Raw genomic sequence first — 16,934 nt, 5'->3', positions numbered from 1 at the left:
TGGTCAAACATCTTGAATACTACAATAGGATTTAATATGGAACCCAAGAAGCTGTTTAATTAAACTATATCACACCCTATCAACCTATTCACCCCTGGAATTTCACAATGGACTGGTCTAGTCTTTGATTTAGAAGAGTCTAAATGTGTCTTCAGGGGTGATTGAGTTAACAAGCAATGTCTTTAAGCTTCGTTCTGTTCCATGGTTTAAGATGAAGGGACTGATGGTTTCACCTTGGCATATACCTGAGATTATTTTAAACAATCCAATTAAGCATTACCATCAAAACTTCTGTTCAAAGTCAAAGTTTCCAAGGTGAAGTGCACTGCACATTGTCTAGAGTACAATTCAGAGTCAAATGTCATACTGACCTAATTGATGGTCTTTCAACATCAATTTATATCAGGTGATACTTCAAGTGTCTTGTATGTTTCATGAAAAGTATTTTCAGCAGACTATAGTTAAAACATAGCCAACTTAACAAATCTTTAGACCAAAAGAACCTGTGGAACCAGTAATAACATAATGAGTAACTATCAATAGGTGACATTACAATATCTGAACCATCCATACTAATCAGTTTATACATCAGGCAATCCCTTGAAACTAATTAAATCTTGGGTGGTAGGATGGAGCAGTGGTGAAAACACTGACTTAATTCCCTGATTGGACATGGTAAGGTATATACATAGTGGACATGGTAAGGTATATACATAGTGGACATGGTAAGGTTATACATAGTGGACATGGTAAGGTATATACATAGTGGACATGGTAAGGTATATACATAGTGGACATGGTAAGGTATATACATAGTGGACATGGTAAGGTATATACATAGTGGACATGGTAAGGTATATACATAGTGGACATGGTAAGGTATATACATAGTGGACATGGTAAGGTATATACATAGTGGACATGGTAAGGTATATACATAGTGGACATGGTAAGGTATATACATAGTGGACATGGTAAGGTATATACATAGTGGACATGGTAAGGTATATACATAGTGGACATGGTAAGGTATATACATAGTGGACATGGTAAGGTATATACATAGTGGACATGGTAAGGTATATACATAGTTGGACATGGTAAGGTATATACATAGTGGACATGGTAAGGTATATACATAGTGGACATGGTAAGGTATATACATAGTGGACATGGTAAGGTATATACATAGTGGACATGGTAAGGTATATACATAGTGGACATGGTAAGGTATATACATAGTGGACATGGTAAGGTATATACATAGTGGACATGGTAAGGTATATACATAGTGGACATGGTAAGGTATATACATAGTGGACATGGTATTGTATATACATAGTGGACATGGTAGGTATATACATAGTGGACATGGTAAGGTATATACATAGTGGACATGGTAAGTATATACATAGTGGACATGGTAAGGTATATACATAGTGGACATGGTAAGGTATATACATAGTGGACATGGTAAGGTATATACATAGTGGACATGGTAAGGTATATACATAGTGGACATGGTAAGGTATATACATAGTGGACATGGTAAGGTATATACATAGTGGACATGGTAAGGTATATACATAGTGGACATGGTAAGGTATATACATAGTGGACATGGTAAGGTATATATACATAGTGGACATGGTAAGGTATATACATAGTGGACATGTGGTAAGGTATATACATAGTGGACATGGTAAGGTATATACATAGTGGACATGGTAAGGTATATACATAGTGGACATGGTAAGGTATATACATAGTGGACATGGTAAGGTATATACATAGTGGACATGGTAAGGTATATACATAGTGGACATGGTAAGGTATATACATAGTGGACATGGTAAGGTATATACATAGTGGACATGGTAAGGTATATACATAGTGGACATGGTAAGGTATATACATAGTGGACATGGTATAGTGGACATGGTACATAGTGGACATGGTATTGTATATACATAGTGGACATGGTAAGGTATATACATAGTGGACATGGTAAGGTATATACATAGTGGACATGGTAAGGTATATACATAGTGGACATGGTAAGGTATATACATAGTGGACATGGTAAGGTATATACATAGTGGACATGGTAAGGTATATACATAGTGGACATGGTAAGGTATATACATAGTGGACATGGTAAGGTATATACATAGTGGACATGGTAAGGTATATACATAGTGGACATGGTAAGGTATATACATAGTGGACATGGTAAGGTATATACATAGTGGACATGGTAAGGTATATACATAGTGGACATGGTAAGGTATATACATAGTGGACATGGTAAGGTATATACATAGTGGACATGGTAAGGTATATACATAGTGGACATGGTAAGGTATATACATAGTGGACATGGTATTGTATATACATAGTGGACATGGTAAGGTATATACATAGTGGACATGGTAAGGTATATACATAGTGGACATGGTAAGGTATATACATAGTGGACATGGTAAGGTATATACATAGTGGACATGGTAAGGTTATACATAGTGGACATGGTAAGGTATATACATAGTGAAAATAAAACCCTTTTCTAAGTACTGTTTACTCACAGAAAGATCCCAGAAAAGTTTTTCATCTATAGCTAAACCAAGATGTATGAAAGTCTAAATTAACATAAACATATGTAAACTTTTCAAGTGATGTCAACTTGATCATTTTGACCCTTATATTTCTTCCTTCAATTCACTCCAACAGGAAAACATCATGAAAAGATGTGAAAATGTCAAGGTCACAATAATCAATACTCTGACAAAATGGTGATGATCATGAGCTCGAAGAGGGTTGTTACATCTAGTCTGTAGGTTCAAAGCACTTTTGTGACCAAGGCAATAGAATTACGGGTCATCAAAAAGTTTTATTACAGATTCTGGGTTTATAGGTGTTTTAGAACGGTCCATCTGTTTGTTGACTGTGATTATTGACCGTATCAAATGAACAACTTTATGGCTGTGTATTCATCTATCAAATTTGTCAAATTAACAAGTTCCCATTATCATTTACCAGTCCTGACACATCTATTAGTGAAAAGAAATCATAGGACTTGCTCCAACAGGGCTGAAATGATCATGCCTTGTAGTTCTTTAACCTTTGTGGGCGTGTCCCCACAATAGAGCAATCAGCCCTGAGTCCTGGCCCTTTTGACCCTGTCTATTGCTCCAATAATAAAAAGGGTCCCCGGTAGGGACAATAGGGACAAACTAAGGACAGAAGAAATAATTATAGATGGAGATTGGACAGCAGATCCGGTGCCATGCCAGATTGGGCAAAGCCATATAAGATCCCCTTCAGAATTAAATCTAATATCACGGATTTGGTTTCCTTATCCTTGTATTTGATTGAGAAAAAGTAATTGGAATAGTCACTCCATATCAAATTTTAGATCTGAATTGAAATTATTGACAATAGAAATGACCAGAGGGTATATTTCTGTAAATCAAAAAGAATGCGATTAAAATACACATTCTACAAAAAGAATTTTTAACAAACTATTTCTACAGGATTTGTTGATGGCTCCAGATCCATCAATTAGTATTTCAATTGTGTGTCAAAGTATTTCAAAAGAAGTGAACAAACAGCCAAAAACCCTGTTAGTAATTAAGTACACAAGAAGGCATAGCAAAAATGGCTTCCATGATTCGTATCTTCTGTGTGTTTTTTTTTTTTAATTTTATTTGCATGGTCACCAAATATCAGTAAAACCTGCCGTAGTGACCAACTCTCTATTTCTAATGTTCCAAATAACACATTCAACACAATCCAACCTATGTATAAAAACCACCTGGCTATAAAGACCATTTTTCCTCTGTCAGAGTGTCTCTTGGGTGGTCTTCATAGAAAGGTTTGACTGTACATGCACATGAATATTCTGGTCTGACAATTTCATTATGCCTATTGCAGATCTTTGCACTGCAGATTTTTGCATTAATTTGTAAACCTAATAATTTTACCCTGGTCATTCAGATCCCCCGCCAATGGAGATATCAAAGCTGAAGTAAGTTTGATTGTAGAGACTTATGTGTATGAAAAAAAAAACAGGAAAAAGGAAGTTGAGCTAAAGAAAGATGGAGTATAATTCAAGTAGAGTGGGGCTGCAATTGTTGAATCAGGTATACAGCCTTGACATTAATTTATATTAGACTATATACACAAAGATGGGTGGAGTTTTGCAAAGTAACATTTACCATTTACCATGATATTTTCAGCAATGTTTCCATGGTAACGGAAAAAGTGCAAAAAATGAAAATAGCAAAAGGTACTACTAGACCATAAAAAGAAAGTGTCTATGAAGTTTCGTGGAAATATCTCTGCTGGTTTTAGAGTTATGCTCCGGAAATGAACCTGCTACAAAAATATGATATTTTCAGCAATGTTTCTATGGTTACAGAAAAAAGCACAAAAAGTGAAAACCTAAAAATAGCAAAAGGCACTACTAGACCATAAGAACAAATGTGTCTATGAAGTTTCATGGAAATATCTCTGCTGGTTTTAGAGTTGTGCTCCGGAAACGATTCTTACACAAAAATCTGCCATTTTCAGCAATGTTTCCATGGTTACAGAAAAAAGTACAAAAAGTGAAAACTTTAAAATAGCAAAAGGCACAACTAGACCATAAGACAAATGTGTCTATGAAGTTTCGTGGAAATATCTCTTCTGGTTTTAGAGTTATGCTCCGGAAACGAACCTGGTACAAAAATCTGCTATTTTCAGCAATGTTTCTATGGTTACAGAAAAAAGTACAAAACGTGAAAACCTTAAAATAGCAAAAGGCACTACTAGACCATAAGACCAATGTGTGTATGAAGTTTCGTGGAAATATCTCTACTGGTTTTAGAGTTATGCTCCGGAAACCATTCGTACGGACGGACGGACAGACGGACGGACGGACGGACGGACGGACGGACGGACGGAACCCATTTGTATATCCCCCGCCAACTTCGTTGGGCGGTAAACCTAATAATTTTACCCTGGTGACTGAATTCTGCTGTAATATTTCTACATGGTTGTGTCTAACACATTTTAATCAAGGCGAGCTTTACCTTAACTAAATCCAATAGTCTAGAGATCAAAGAAGAACAAATCATTATGACTACAAGTTCAGATTTACGTTGAGAAATCAAGAAATTAAGCAACATGCACTGGCTCCACTGGCGACAGCTTCTGTTTCTGATCAGGTCCGTAAAAAAGAACAAAAAGACACAGTTTTCAGATGCATCAAGGTCTGCTCAGTGAGAAATGTACTACACACCAATCTTACTGACTGCCTTCTGACAAGGTGATGCATAGGAATTTGTCTGAGAGGAGCCTCAGCTGAGGGAATAGAACCTGTTCACCATCTCAAGTTTGAATAAACATTTCAGAAACCTTTACTAACACTAAACAACCAATCATTTAAGTGCCATTTATGTTGAGTTGCCTGACAATCAGAGTCTTTAGAACTTAATGGAGTGGTTAAACTGTTACATAAATGTACTTTATTGTATTTCAACAGAACTTTAAATAGTTTACTTTGCATCAAATGCAAAACTGTTCAACACAATTATGTAATACCAGTGATGATTGTCAATGTAATTAAGATTGATTAAGACCAGGAAGCTAGTGGTTATAAGATTTTAATGTCCCTATATCTTTTTACTTCAACCATATTGAACATTTTGAAATTACTTGACAGAAATACTGTATTTGACCCAGGGCCCTTCAAAGCTCTTAATAGAACAAAATTTGGACTAGCCTCTAACAAAATTATTGCGCAAAGTAAGCCAATTTGATAAATTTGCAAAATGAACAAAACAAGAAATCTACACAATTTTCACAGTTGCACTTTTAACAATTATTTCCATTGTGTTATGAAAAGTTCAGCTACCATTAAGTTGAATTATATAAGCAAACAAATCATTGGGAATTCGGTAACCGGGAATCATTACCTATAACAAATGGCATATTTGTGAGCTAGGGCTTATGATTCCTCAACTAACACAGTGAACATCGAGGCGTTACATATACATAATGTATATCACTGAAAGAGAGCAAGATATTGATAATTTGTAATTTAAAGTCTAAAGGCTTTGATCTTTATTTTAATGACATGTACTTTAAATGTTAAAATGCTTAAATAGTAAAACATGGAGCTACATGATAACAAGTTAATTAATATAAAGACTCACAGCAGACAGATTCCAATTCTACCTATCTATCAATTAAATTCAATTAATACTAGTGAAATTAAATTTACAGAGTCAGCATTTATAATCAAACGACTTTTCTGTAGACATGTATATATCTCTCGCCAAGAAATTACATTCTCATTGAGGAGTTGGCACAGAACTGTAAACACCTCGTGGAATAATGTGTAATCAAATCGACTCCATTGACCATATAACATTTGCATACCATACAGTATGATAAAGTTGCCAACTCACCAGCTGATTCAGCCTACAAAGCTAGAAAGGTAGAGTTCACCTAATTCCTCAATGCATCCTGACCTTATAGAAATACTACAATGCTTTGTACTTATAGATGCATGTGAGCTTCCAAAAATATTATAAGAATCAGAAATATTATAAGAATCAGTCCTTAATGCATTCCTAACAACGTAACCAGACTTAGAAAACTTACCAGCCGATCGCCTTCAATACACTAGAATTAAAGGTTGAGTTCACGTATTTCTACAACCGTATAGAAATATTACAAGACTTAGTCCTGGAAAATGCATGTAAGCTTCCAAAAATATTTTAAGATGTAGTCCTTTAAGCATTGTCATGATAGAAATAACTTCAGTCCTTTCTGCATTATGACATAAGAAAATAACGACTTAATAATCTCCCCAGATGATCGCCTTCAAAACCAGAAAGTTTGAGTTAATTCATCTATACTGTAATTCCTCAATGCTTTGTGACAGCTATTTATTAATATATTATTACAAGATTTATAATCCTCCAAGTACTGACAGCTTCAAGAAATATTACCCAAGTACTGACAGCTTCAAGAAATATTACAAGACTTATAGTCCTTCAAGCATTGCGACCTAGAAATATTAAAAGATTTATTATGCATATCAGTCTCAACTACAAATAAAATAAAATAAACTTCTTATTTGTGTTTCCTTAGGCGAGTATGATCTGTGTTTAATCAGGGATTGTATAAAGGAAAATGGCATAATGCTACTAAGTACCACAACATTGTAGATCAACACGCCCTAAGACTAATATTTGAATTAAGAATAGAAGGATTGGAAAGGCGATTTGTAAATGGAATATGAATGAAACGCTTGGGACAAGTTAGCATAACATCTCCGTAATGACATTACACTATTTGTATAATAAGGCTCTGTAAGTGTTTTAAGCTTGTGTGTTACGGTAAACTGTGACAGCTCTACACAAGGTACTTCTCAATGCTTTCAAAAAGAACTTTTACGTCAATGACCCTTACAGAAATTCTAAGGACAGGGAGTATTAGTTTCATATAAGGATCTTTCAACCTACCGGGTAGTCGTTTTCCACTCTTTAATCAGACAAATTTTATTGACTTTTTTTCTCTTGAACGACCATTCACAAAAGTCAGGCAATGAAAGGAAGAAACATTTAAGAAATAACCCTATTCTTGAAAGCTATTATTTATAAATTTAACTGGCGAGTATTTATTTTATTATTAGTTATACACACAGAGAGCCAGAGGTGATGAAATGGTCGATTGTCAATTGTTGAGAATAATTAGAGGTCAGAGTTTTTGTGACTGTAGATACAGATATTATTGTAATATTGGTTAAAGTTAGACCGTCCTAGGACTAAGATTAGATAAACCTCCAGAAAGAAGAGCTATTACAGGGGGGATAACACAGCTCTTATACAAGGTGTGTAATTATAGCGGTAACTTTGTCACCACCCCCCTTGGTAATGTATGCGGTAATGGGCAATATACTTCTCAAACAGATTGTATCAATGATAAACATACTGCCCTAAATATGGATGTATTATGTATTGTCATGAAAGACTCCTCTGCTACAAAAGCTTCAGAAAGTGAAGAACAGACCATTAAATTTGGATGGAGGCAATGTATAGATGTCACAATTACCTCATATGTTGATCATTATCACCGTGAAAAATATCGCTCTTCATTACAGAATACAAATCTCATTTTTAACTAGTCACCTCACATCAACTACGAATCTCATCTGCTATTTTTGAATTATGCCTACAATATATATTTTAGGGCTTACGTTTCCTCTTTTAAAGTTCAATCATGGAAGCTACCAGAATGTGAAATATCAAGAGTGTTTGCTTTCCCTTATAGTCAACTTGTATAATTGTTTAATTTGAAAAATTTTGTTGGTACCCATCAAACTTTTCACTATAATATATATATACTGTATTTGGCACATAAGCATCCCCCTTGTCCCTATAACCATCCAACTCCTCTTCTTGAGGCCTAAATTTCACTGAGCTCAAATTAAATACAGACTGAAAATATCAAAACTTTCTTTATTTGATACTGTTTTGCTAATTGATTTATGGCTTATTTGGGTAAAAAATTAAGAAAGGCTAGACCAAAGTTTCTATAACGCACATTTTGATCTCCTTTTTTTAAACATCCAGGGGGCTTATTGGGTCGAATATGGTATTTTCAATTAAACTGAACTCTACTACTCAGATAACTCCAACTATCTCTGGGTTCCCGTCCTGTCGACTTTGAGGTAATGACTAATGAAGTTTGATTGTATCTGTAGTTATAAAAAGGTAATATCAAGAATAATAATTCAAGTATAGAGTGCCCTTTAAATTTCCATATTACAAGTTTGCATGTACCTTTGCAATCAATGTGCATCCATTGCTTATGTAGGCGCCTGGTATAGAACAGATGGGAAGATAAACCGATCCCGCCTTAACTCCCAAAACACTTTTTCAAGAGCACAGAAATCATCGTAAATGCTGCTAAGGCTTGACATTGGCCCTTGATACAGATATACACAGAGGAACAGTTTGGCTATATCACAAACCCCCAACAGACAGGTGCAGATCGAGCCTCACTTATAATCATATCATTAATGTCGAACATCAACAACTACCTCGCTGTTTTATTTTCACTGTTAATCTACGCTAATTGGAACAGTCAATTCAAGTCTATCACCAAATGTTCCAAAGACTTTAAAATTCCACATCTGGTGTATACTGCTTCTGTAATTTGGTGGTTCCGGATTTGTCCTGCAGTTAAAAATAGCAGGTGTTTGCAATTGCATCATGCAAAACTGAAATTTTCAATGAAATCTTGATATCAAAAATAAGTAATACAAGGAAACTTCATTTCCCTATTTCAATTAGTTTATCATCAAGTATTTAAAACTGCTTATATTCAATTTCACAACTGATTATCACCAGATTACTTTGTGACAGGTTTTTAGCTTGAATCTAATAATTGAAACTGAAATGGTGTTGGCATACTTGTGAATGTTTTGTGTGTTTGTATAATGAAGCATATGGAATAATTTACGTCAAGTGTCAATAGTTGATGCAATCATATGAATTTGAACATAAATTCAATTATTTAATATGTCATGAGCTAGAGCCTTTCTTAGGGAAGTGATAAAATACAGTCCAGCTGCAGATTGCATCAAACAAATTTAAGACTCTTTTCATAATAAAAAATCAAATCTGATAGAAAATTAAACAATTTTTTTTTTTTAATGTAAAGTACAGTTGCATAAGGAAACATTCAATCAGGAAGCCGCAAAAGTGTCAGACTTATTCATTTAAAAGATTTGTACATATATTTCTTGCTTTGGCATATATATGCACATGTGAAGTAATGAAGTATTCTGCACTTTGAATTTAACTACTCAGAGTATTTAATTACACATGGAATTATACATTTCATCATTGTGATAACCTCTCCAAGATCAATTTAGCACAAAGATAACCTGGGACATTGAAGTTAATTCATTAACTTAAATGGTTTAAATATGTAAAATACATTTAAAAATGTTTCTGAATCAAACTTCTTGATATGAAGTCTTTTTTATACTTAAAGCAACCTGGTTGCAATTGAATTGGAATCGACTGTATCTAATTAAGATATACCATCTGAACAATCAATCACTTTTTGAACAAGGAGAAGATTTTAACATATTTTGTGTACTTTTTAACTATAGAAAGCTGATGCCTATCAAGAAGGCACTGAAATACACACCACTGCTTAACTATGATCAATGATATACCATGTACTCCCTCTGCACACAAATTAAAAAAAAAATCAGATGAGTTTTATATCTTAGTCGAGGTGTGTAAAAGGCTAAGAAAACAGCAATCGTGGATTTCTTTTGCACATCCATCAGCTTTACAATGTATATTTCAAAATATTAGGTCTATTGTTTTTAGAGGAAATCTGTGGAAGCTAATTGTGGACAGATGGCCATGGTAATTGCAATGGCAGACAAACAGACGGACTGTAAGATTCAGGCATCAGAGATTGGGATTGATAACGATTACCAGCAGATGATTTTTTTTTTTTAATTTAATGCTACAACTAGATCATTTAAAAACATGAAATATATATATTTAATTGCCAATCATTATACATAGACTGAATGCTCACACTGTAAGCTCATTGTTAAAACATTTCGACAACCTGACAAAGTTTATCACAGTTTGGTATAGAAATAAAGCCAAATCTAGGACATAGTCCGAAGTTTTTCACATTTGGTAATGCTTATTCTGGCATCTTCAAAGCAAGACTACCTATAATTCATATTTAGTGAAATTTGAAAAACAGTAGTAACTAGTTATATGTTTGTCCTATTCTGAGCATGAAGGCTGAATTGGCAATAAATCAAATTAAAAAAATTAAATCCGAAAGGAAATTAAAACTACCATATAATTGATTCAAAGTCAAAAACAGTTGGTAGGATTTTATGTGAAATCTGATAAACAATTACAAATTCATGAGAAAATCTAGATTTTGGCCATGTTTAATTTGTATACAGAAGTCCTTAGTTTTTTAAACATGATCATGTGTGAAACGAAAGACTTTTTAAGCTTTGTTGGCATTTTTCAGAGAAACCTATCTGAACTGGGCTGTTCTCCTTTTTTTCCTCCGCTAATAACAAAATAATGTCATCAAAATACGTTTTCTCAAGACCGTAACTTTTGTAATCTGTTGTACAAGATGGCCTGCTGAGAGTTCTTACCTTATAACATATGGTTACAGCATTAGTAGAACTGAAGCAGCACTGTGCAGTCCTATATAGCGGTAGTATAAAAAGTCAAAACAGCACACACGTCCTGATCTCGCCCCTTTAAAGTAATGGTACTCAAGCACTTTGTAATTGTAGAATGTCCTCCACTGAAAGTATAGAATAAAACTATAAGTAAAAACTTCACCTTCAAGTGCACCCTTAACCTAGAAACATACACATCCATCTGTTCTTGGAGCCGTTTATCTTGATTGAGACAAAAACAATGGAATCTAATTACCTTTTTTAACAAGTGCTGACTGAGATTGGGAGAGTTTCCATACGTGAAGGTGTAATTAAACATTTATCTCTGAACTCTGTTAAATTGTTCCTACTTCAGTTTCGACATCTGCACAGGTATAAGTTATCAAATCAATTTAATATTTCATTATATCTAAATTGAAAACAGAGCTAGGTTATCAACTTAATAATGCTTGAAATTTTCTTAACTGAAAATTAAGTATAAATATAATTATCAAATTGCAAAATAAAAATATTAACAGTAAATTTAGCCTCGATAAAATCAGAATATTTCCATTCTCAGGTGTGCGTGTGTATGTTCTAAATTCCTACCAGAGACTTAAGAAAGTTCAAGTCATATGTCAGTTTATGAAAAATTCCTCGGTCGGGTGCTACCTACCTCACACACCTATGTCCAATGCCACTGATCAAACAAACACATGGTACGATTTGAAACAGGGGTTAAGAGTTTCAGTTGACCCACTGATAACAACCTCTTCAACTCGTTTGACTCCAAATTCCTCAATTTTTTATCAATGCTTAAATGTCAACTCTTGTGACTTTTGACAGAATCAAAGGGATTTTTATTCAATTGAGAACATTTTAATTCAATATGATTATTGGATATCTTGATAATCATTGGCATTTACGTCATAACAGTCTTTCACTGCTTCATGTAGATTACAGTTAGCGACTAGAACTAATTTATACAGAAACTGGAATGATTAGACTTTATTAAATTGCCCAAAATTTACTCTTGTATATCCACTTTATTCAGTTCAGAGATTAAAATCAACAAGAGAATGCAACAGTTAAATTATATTGAAAAGAAGTCTTGGAGATGGCCATCACAAATTGAAATAAAAAATTAAGCCCTTTCTCTGCCCCTCTCTACTCCGCCGGCCCTTTTTATAGTGCTATCTCACTGAAGCATACTGCCCGGGATACAGAACGGCATGTCCCGGCGGCTGTCCAGTTATATCTGCTGATGATATCTCTCCCACTAATTTTATGCTGAACATAAACAATGAAAGAATAAGATACTCAGGCTAAAAGGTCGCCTCTAATTCAAAGTCTAGCTTATAAGTGGAAAGGAATGATGACCAAGTTAGTGTTAAGTCTAAGTGACAAGTTGGTTTTAAAAGATGCTTACGCCAGTTATCCAGGTATGGTCAATTGTTCACCTCTTAAATCTCAGAACGGACTGGTATAGTCTTTGATTTAGAAGAGTTTAAATGTATCTTCAGAGATGAATTGTTAATGTTACACAAGTTCAACGCCATAAGTCACCAGGTACCATATAGTATTTTTTTCTTTTTTTTTCGATGTTGAATTCTCAATTTCCTAAAACCACCTTTCAGCTGGCATATTCTACTTAATGACAATATATCAAAATACATAATAGCATGGCATGTACTATATCCCCTTTATACTCAGGAAGTATGGAAGAGGTAGGGTTGGGTGATGAGAGGTATATATACTATTTAATGTGAAATGCCATCTGGTTTCTTCAGGCGGAAATCAAATCAATTTGTCCTAGCTGTGTCTAGTACCTCATCATTAGTTATAGTGATGACATAACATATTAGACTACAAAACTTACATAGTGTGTAAATATCTCTACATATTCTTCCAAGATATCTTTAACACACACACTCTTTTCCATTTAATTAGAGAGTAATGGTTATATAAAGTGTATCTTGGGAATATAAAAAAATTATGGGTTAATGGTTTAGTTTTACTTCCTATTAATAGCCAGGGTCATTTAAGGTTGGCTAATTTTGACAGTGGAGGAAAACCAAAGTACCCAGAGAAAAACCACCGACCAACGGTCAGTACCTGTCCCACATGGTATTCGAACTCGCCACCCAGAGGTGCAGGGCTTGTGGTAATCTTAACCACTGAACCACCACGGCCTCTAAGGCCCAGTGTTAATAGGCTAGTAAAATATAAGTTAATGGGCATCATAAATACTCAGCTACCACTTTAGTATTTAATGATCGTGAAACTCAAACATGTCCTACATGGACAATTATAAACATTGCAGAATTTTTGATCGTGAAACTCAAACATGTCCTACATGGACAATTATAAACATTGCAGAATTTTTAGGAACAATTATCCTAGTTATTTGTTCAGGGAAAAATTAATATTTTCTAGACTTCTTCATTTGATGAAACTTATCTTATCTGTTTCACGATCTAACATCTATAGACCGAGGACGATTCATAAAAATTTGCAAAGAAAAATGTGTCTGGGACATTTAACATATGAACATAACCAACCTGTTTTCATTTTTGGTATCACATTTCATTATATCTCTACCAGTCGTGATGATCAAACGGTCGCAGGACAATACTTGTCAATACCATAATCCCATATCATTAATCATATTCACCAAGGTCCAATATTGTAAACATCTAGCTGATCCCAGTAGTTCCAACGGTGATAACTTTGGTAGGCTATTTATACCATAACACAAAGACACAAGACAAATTAAACTGATTTCATGGTAGTTTATTAATTTCATATAATAAATTAATTTTTGGCATTTTTTAGGGGCTACTCTGTAAGTTATTTAGTATATAAAGAATCGCTTTAGCAATTAATATAGATTTGAACACCCCAATGCGCCAGGGGAATTCCCTTAGATGTGGGGCTGTTAGTTCCAAACAAGAGGCCCATGGGCCTTAACGGTCATCTGACTCATGGCACAAAACAACAAAGTCACAGTATAAAGTATTGGTTAACGATTAATATAAACAATACAAGGAACTCCTTAGTTGAATATGTAAGTTTCTGAAAATGGTAAATGTCATTTGTTGAACAAACTTGGTAGCCCTTCATCCAAATATGGTCGAAACCCATTCAAGGATTAATATAAGGAGGAGTCAGATTTTAAAGCCAAATTTCAGCAAAGCTCCCATTTTGGACCTCGGTCATACTATCCCCATGGGTCTTACCTCGGTCCTTTATAAAATATGATTGTCCTTACCTAAAGTTCCCCCTTCTGAATCAATTAAAACCACTATAGACCCAATTTTCTTTGAAGAACGGAGACTGAAACCTTAAAACAGGAAGTGGGCCAGCGGCCATCTTGGAATACCAAAATCTTTAAGAAATTTTTTGCATGTTGTTCGGCATCAATTAAAACCCCTATAGACCAATTTTCATTGAGATCGGAGACTGAAACCTTAAAACAGGAAGTGGGCCAGCGGCCATCTTGGAATACCAAAATCTTTACGAAAATGTTTGCATGTTGTTCGGCATCAATTAAAACCCCTATAGACCAATTTTCATTGAGATCGGAGACTGAAACCTTAAAACAGGAAGTGGGACAGCGACCATCTTGGAATACCAAAATCTTTACGAAAATGTTTGCATGTTGTTCGGCATCAATTAAAACCCCTATAGACCAATTTTCATTGAGATCGGAGACTGAAACCTTAAAACAGGAAGTGAGCCAGCTAAAATTAAGAAAATTTGCCCTTTTGGGGCCCCACCCCTCAGTTCCTAGGGTTCATACCAGACTCATTTATATAAAATATAATTGTGTTTCCCCAATGATGCTTCACACCAAATATGGATAAAATTCATCCAAGGATGGAGGAGGAGTAGGATTTTAAAGCTAAAATTAAGAAAATTTCCCCATTTGGGGCCCCACCTCTCAGCCCCTAGGGGTCGGACCAGGCTCATTTATATAAAATATGATTGTCCGTCCCCAATGATGTTTCACACCAAATATGGATGAAATCCATCCAAGGATGAAGGAGGAGTAGGATTTTAAAGCTAAAATTAAGAAAATTTGCCCATTTGGGGCCCCACCCCTCAGCCCCTAGGGGTTGGACCACGCTCATTTACATCAAATATGATTATCCTTCCCCAATAATGTTTTACACTAAATATAGATGAAATCCATCCAAGGAAGGAGGAGTAGGATTTTAAAGCTAAAATTAAGAAAATTTGCCCTTTTGGGGCCCCACCCCTCAGCCCCTAGGGGTCGGACCAAGCTCATTTATATAAAATATGATTGTCCGTCCCAAATAATGTTTCACACCAAATATGGATGAAATCCATCCAAGGATGAAGGAGAAGTAGGATTTTAAAGCTAAAATTAAGAAAATTTGCCTTTTTGGGGCCCTACCCCTCAGCCCCTAGGGGTCGGACCAGGCTCATTTATATAAAATATGATTGTCCATCCCAAATGATGTTTCACACCAAATATGGATGAAATCCATCCAAGGATGAAGGAGGAGTAGGTTTTTAAAGCTAAAATTAAGAAAATTTGCCCTTTTGGGGCCCCACCATTCAGCCCCTAGGGGTCGGACCAAGCTCATTTATATAAAATATGATTGTCCTTCATCAATAATGTTTCACACCAAATATGGATGAAATCCATCCAAGGATAAAGGAGGAGTAGGATTTTAAAGCTAAAATAAGAAAATTCGCCCTTTTGGGGCCCCACCCCTCAGCCCCTAGGGGTCGGACCAGGCTCATTTATATAAAATATGATTGTCCTTCCCCAATGATGTTTCAAACCAAATATGGATGAAATCCATCCAAGGATGAAGGAGGAGTAGGATTTTAAAGCTAAAATTAAGAAAATTTGCCCTTTTGGGGCCCCGCCCCTCTGACCCTAGGGGTCGGACCAGGCTCATTTATATAAAATATGATTGCCCTTCCCTAATGAAGTTTCACACCAAATATGGATGAAATCCATCCAAGGATGAAGGAGGAGTAGGATTTTAAAGCTAAAATTAAGAAAATTTGCCCTTTTGAGGCCCTGCCCCTCTGACCCTAGGGGTCGGACCAAGCTCATTTATATAAAATATGATTGTCCTTCCCCAATGATGTTTCACACCAAATATGGATGAAATCCATCCAAGGATGAAGGAGGAGTAGGTTTTTAAAGCTAAAATTAAGAAAATTTGCCCTTTTGGGGCCCCACCATTCAGCCCCTAGGGGTCGGACCAAGCTCATTTATATAAAATATGATTGTCCTTCATCAATAATGTTTCACACCAAATATGGATGAAATCCATCCAAGGATGAAGGAGGAGTAGGTTTTTAAAGCTAAAATTAAGAAAATTTGCCCTTTTGGGGCCCCACCATTCAGCCCCTAGGGGTCGGACCACGCTCATTTATATAAAATATGATTGTCCGTCCCAAATAATGTTTCACACCAAATATGGATGAAATCCATCCAAGGATGAAGGAGAAGTAGGATTTTAAAGCTAAAATTAAGAAAATTTGCCTTTTTGGGGCCCTACCCCTCAGCCCCTAGGGGTCGGACCAGGCTCATTTATATAAAATATGATTGTCCATCCCAAATGATGTTTCACACCAAATATGGATGAAATCCATCCAAGGATGAAGGAGGAGTAGGATTTTAAAGCTAAAATTAAGAAAATTTGCCCTTTTGTGGCCCCGCCCCTCTGAC

The 16,934-nt window shown here is 35.3% G+C and overlaps 1 protein-coding gene across 3 annotated transcripts in view; it reads right to left on the bottom strand.

Annotated features, from left to right (window-relative positions):
• Window positions 1–16,934, bottom strand: part of LOC138333134 (semaphorin-2A-like) — a 140,608-nt gene that overhangs the window by 105,800 nt on the left and 17,874 nt on the right. For all 3 annotated transcript variants that reach the window (XM_069281295.1, XM_069281297.1, XM_069281296.1), the window contains one exon: window positions 11,210–11,364. The gene's annotated coding sequence lies outside the window, so the exon portion shown is untranslated. The remainder of the gene's footprint in view (window positions 1–11,209; window positions 11,365–16,934) is intronic.

This window comes from Argopecten irradians, chromosome 10 (genome assembly GCF_041381155.1).
Source record: "Argopecten irradians isolate NY chromosome 10, Ai_NY, whole genome shotgun sequence".
Lineage (NCBI taxonomy): Eukaryota > Metazoa > Mollusca > Bivalvia > Pectinida > Pectinidae > Argopecten > Argopecten irradians.
Note: the sequence above shows the minus strand (reverse complement) of the source record. Positions and strands in the feature narration are given on the sequence as shown.